The sequence below is a fragment of the Euprymna scolopes genome, chromosome 24, assembly GCF_053919585.1.
Source record: "Euprymna scolopes isolate OS-2025 chromosome 24, ASM5391958v1, whole genome shotgun sequence".
In the NCBI taxonomy this organism is placed as follows: domain Eukaryota; kingdom Metazoa; phylum Mollusca; class Cephalopoda; order Sepiida; family Sepiolidae; genus Euprymna; species Euprymna scolopes.
Window position 1 is genome coordinate 2,581,580 of NC_136505.1, and position 5,155 is coordinate 2,586,734.

Genomic DNA, 5,155 nt, shown 5'->3' on the forward strand with positions numbered 1-5,155 from the left:
CATGATTTGAGAAGTCGCATGTGAGATTTTGTTTCGGTTTAATTTCAATTTTAATTATTATAAGGATTTTAATCTAATCATTCAAACGTATTAAGATATTGATATTTAATATTTAAATATTTTAAACTGATAATAAAAACGTATTAAAAATCTCAAAATTTAATATGTAAAGATTTTAGCCTAGTTATTACAACGGATTATAAATATTAAGGTTTAATATTTAAGGATTTTAACTTATTATTCCAACATATTATAATTATTAAAATTTAATTTGTTAAAAAGGATTTTAATCAAATTATTAAAACTTAATATACATAACAATTAACCTACATGTAAAAAAATCTGAAGTATTTTCACTGTCATCTTTGAACATGTAATACGAAATTTAAATGTAAAAATTATATATATATATATATATATATATATATATAATTTTTCGATTTTCCATATAATCTTTTTGTACTAAAATCAAAAGGTTCTATAGTTGTTGCTGCATGAGCGCTTTCGATTCGTCTACACATCATCATCATGTGTTGAAGTAAATTTCGAAGGCTCGAAAATATATATCTCTATCTATATAAGAGCCAAGTACGTCCAAGGTTGGAATACTTTTGCCACATCTGGGCAGGAGCTGCTAGAAAGGACTTGTCCTTAAATATTAAATAAAATATATATCTCTATCTATATAAGAGCCAGGTACGTCCAAGGTTGGAATACTGTTGCCACAACTGAACAGGAGCTGCTAGAAAGGACTTGTCCTTAAATATTAAATAAAATATATATCTCTATCTATATAAGAGCCAGGTACGTCCAAGGTTGGAATACTGTTGCCACATCTGGGCAGGAGCTGCTAGAAAGGACTTTTCCTGCCTTGATAGAGTTCAAAATAGACTTCGTAGCCTCGTAGGAGATGTCCTTTTCTCTTCCTTGCAACCTCTATCTCACAGAAGAGATGTTGCGAGTTTGTCTCTGATGTATCGTTATTTTCATGGAAAGTGTTCGACTGAGCTTCAATCTATGGTCCCCACTCGCCAAACTTTCACAAGAAACACTCGTCTAGCTGTAAACACTATCAATAATTCCCCCCACGCTTTATCTGTGCCTAAATCCAAACGTAGATTCCATGAACAAAGCTTCTTTCTTAGAACTGCACGCCTGTGGAATTGTCTTCCGTTTTCCTGCTTTCCAGCTGACAACAATATGGTTGTCTTCAAGTCTAACGTAAATAAGTTCTTGATGAGCCGTTCCATATAAGTTATCAAATTTACCAAATTTTCATTACTAATGATTACTATATAGTCCAATTTCTACTGTACACTCTGTAACCCTTATCCTTGAGTGGCCTCTTGGCCTTGATAATGTGGTGATGCCTATGTAAAAAAAGATAAGAATTAAAAGTGAAAACTAAAATATACAGCAAACATTCAAGAAAAGCAATAACGTTCTTAAATGTCCTGCGTAGTTCGTAGTCTTTCTGATTTTAATACTTGAATTTTAATCGACCTATATTTTAATCGACCTATATTTTAATCGACCTATATTTTAATCGACCTTTCATCGACTTTATATATTTTAACTTATCGCCGTTTACTGTATATTTTAGTTTTCACTTTTAATTCTCCTTTTCGCTCCTTTTTTATACGGAGATCACCACTTATCAAAGCCCGGAAGCCACTCGAAGATAAGGGTAATTTTGTGTACAATAATCAATGGAATAATATCGTAGTAATAGTTGGTATTGGAGATTTGATAAAGTGTCTTACTTAAGGGGGCGATTCATAAGGAATTTGTTTATGTTGGACTTGAAGACGTCCAAGTTGTAGCCCGGTGGGAAACACGCAAACGGAAGAGAATTCCACAGGCGTTCACTTCTCAGAAAAAAAGCTATGTTCATGGAATCTACGTTTTGATTTAGGCACAGATAAAGAGTAGGGAAAATTACTGACAGTGGTTTCAGCTAGACGGGTGTTTTTCGTGAAAAATAGGCGAGGGTGGACCAGAGATTGGAGCTCGGACGAGCGCTGGCAATGGAAATAACGATAAATTAAAGACAGGCTCATAACGTATCTTCTGTGGGAGTACTCCATCTTTGGACGTACTTGGCTTTAATAGAGATAGAGAATTGCATCAGTAGTGAGATATCTTCTGAAGCGGTAGAAGGATCCTACCATTTTCCCAGCGGCCCGGGCAACAGACTTGATATACGTGTTCCATTTAAGATCAGGAGTAAAGGTCAAACCCAGAAGCTTGTCCCAACATGAAACCTTTCCAAGACGAGAGCTATCCATTTTAACTGATTCTAGACGAGGAACAGAGCGTTTATGATATAACGTTAGGAGATTGGTTTTAGATTCAATAAACGTAACCAGCCATCTATTCCCCCATTGGACCACGCGCTCTAGATCAGAGGAGAGGGAATCAGAGAGAGCTTTGTCATTTACGGCCTTTGATGTGTTGCCGTACCTGATGATGATTTGTGTACGAATCGAAAGCGCTCGTGACAGCAACAACCATAGAACTTTTATTAATATTTTTGATTTTGATACAGAAAAGATTATACGGAAAATCGAAAAATTAAAAAAAAAGAATCATAAAGCAAAGTGTCTCGGTTACATTTAATAATATTTTCTTGAATGAAAAAATGCTGCTTAAATATACAAATTCTCTCTCTCTCTCTCTCTCTCTCTCTCTCTCTATATATATATATATATATATATATATATATATATATATATATATAAATTTAAAATGAAGGCGGAGAGGCCCAGAGACTCGACGTTTCACCCGTCTGATGAGGGCTTTCTCTAGAAGGATAGTAGCTGCCCATCCTGTTTGAGAAATGCAGTTAATATTGTCGGATTTTAGTTTATATAGTTAAATAAATAAAGTTAATATCGTCGAATTTTATCCATTTTACTAATCATATATATATATATATATATATATATATATATATATATATATATATATATATATATATATTCAATCAGAAATTGTTAAATACCAGGGAATTGCTTCGCTTTAGGATTATTATTTTTTTCAATTATCCGTATAATCTTTGAATATGAAAATCTTAAATATTGATTAGATTTTCATAGTTATCATCAGCGCTTTCGATTCGACTTAATAATTTTTATGTAAAATCAATGCAGTTGATGATGTGAAAGCAAATAAAATCGAAAACATTAATATCATCAGCATTTTATTAATGTCATAAAAAAATTAATATAATTAAAATTAATTTAAAATAAAATAGATGTAAGAAAATGAATTCCATTTTGGGGTTTTAATCAATGAGATTGGCTTAATTTTGTGTTGTATTCATTCTTGTAATTATTATGCATGCTCTGCTTCAAATTGAAAACCAAACTGCTAAAAATTGAGCTCTCTCACCAAGATTTTTCTTCAGAAGTTGTTTAATCATTTTGGACTAACACACACGCACATTCTCTTTTACACACACACAAACACACAGACACAAACACATACACACGCACACAGACACAGACACACACACATACACACACACACACACACATATATATATATATAAGACAAGATGTAATATTTAGTTATTATAATATTCTATGTACTGATCAGACTATTTTTCTCATCTTAATTGTTATTTGTGCAACGTTTCGGTCGAATTGGCCTTCGATCGCCATCAGGCACGTAATATTTTGATTTAGAAAAGAAAAGACAACAAGAAGACTGTCGAGACTTTGCATAAAAAAACTCAAGATAAGAACAATAGTCCAATCAATACAAGTAATATATACACTCAGCCCTCATCTAAAAAAAAATCAAAACTTTAAAATATCCCAATTGTCAATTTTTCAATATTGGTCTATACAGTCGATGCTTGGGACAGAGTCCAGTCAAATGATTGCAGTTTGTCATATTCTAAAATAATTGAAAGAAAACTAAATAAAAACTGTATAATTGTTTATACCGTCTTCCCAAAATGCAAGCATACTAATGTGTGTTTAAACGAAATAAAAATATACAAATAGTGTTCGAATACAATTGAAAATGTAAAAAAAAAACATTTTACAACAATAAAATACCAAACTTTTGAAGAAATATACGATCTAAAATAGAAATATTTTGAAATGTCAAAATTAAATATAAATATTATTTTGACAGAATTAACAAAACGATTTACACTATACTGAGAAAATAAAGTACAATGAATATTTTAAAAAATAATTATAAATTAGTACTTTTAAAAAATCCAAATGTCTTATCATAAAATGATTAATTAAATGGTATTATATTTTTAAATAATTAAGAATAAACTGCAAATATGACGTTTTACAACATTAAAAACACACTACAAATAAGTTTTTAAAAGAATTAGAATATTTTGAAAATAATACAACTTGGAAATTCAATATTGAAGGACTTAAAATTATAAATGTTAATAATATAGGAATGATAAATACATACCATCTTCCATAGAAACAACAAATAAAATTTTTAACCATTCAACCACATTAATGATTTTTATATTCGTACACTCCATGTTGTTTTAGGTCCTATTTATGACTTTAAACTATATCCAGTGGTGAGGGCCCAGCTTGCGGGCTTTGGGGAGTCTGGAGCCACCCTTTAATTACCATTGCTCCCAGGTCCACTCTGACCCGGAGTGGTAGTACCTGTTAGGGTCCCAACTATGGGTTAAATAAAAACAGACTTGAAAACAAGAAATATATTCTATGAAAAAAATTTCTTCAAAATCTTTGGATTCGGCATTAAATAACCCGGAAAGGATTGATATGCCGTAAAACAAAACCAACCAACCAACCATGTTGTTTTAATCTTTGGTATAAAACACTCTCACAAATCCTTGCAAGTTTATATGAAATAAAAACAGTCCGTAGTCGCAGTTCCTATCTACTTGCTTCCTCACGAGGACAAAGTTGGACATAAGGTTGTTTTAAATGTGTAAAAATCCAGCTCCCCACAAAAGGGCACTCTGAATAGGAACAAAATGATCAGTCATACAGGATTTCTCCTACACTGACAGAGGACAGAAAGATGAAGTATGGCATCAAAAGAGATACTACACTGTGATCTGTAGTCGCAGTTGGGCAATGGAAATAGTGAGTTTTCTTTGTAATGATAATTATATATATAATATATTATATATATA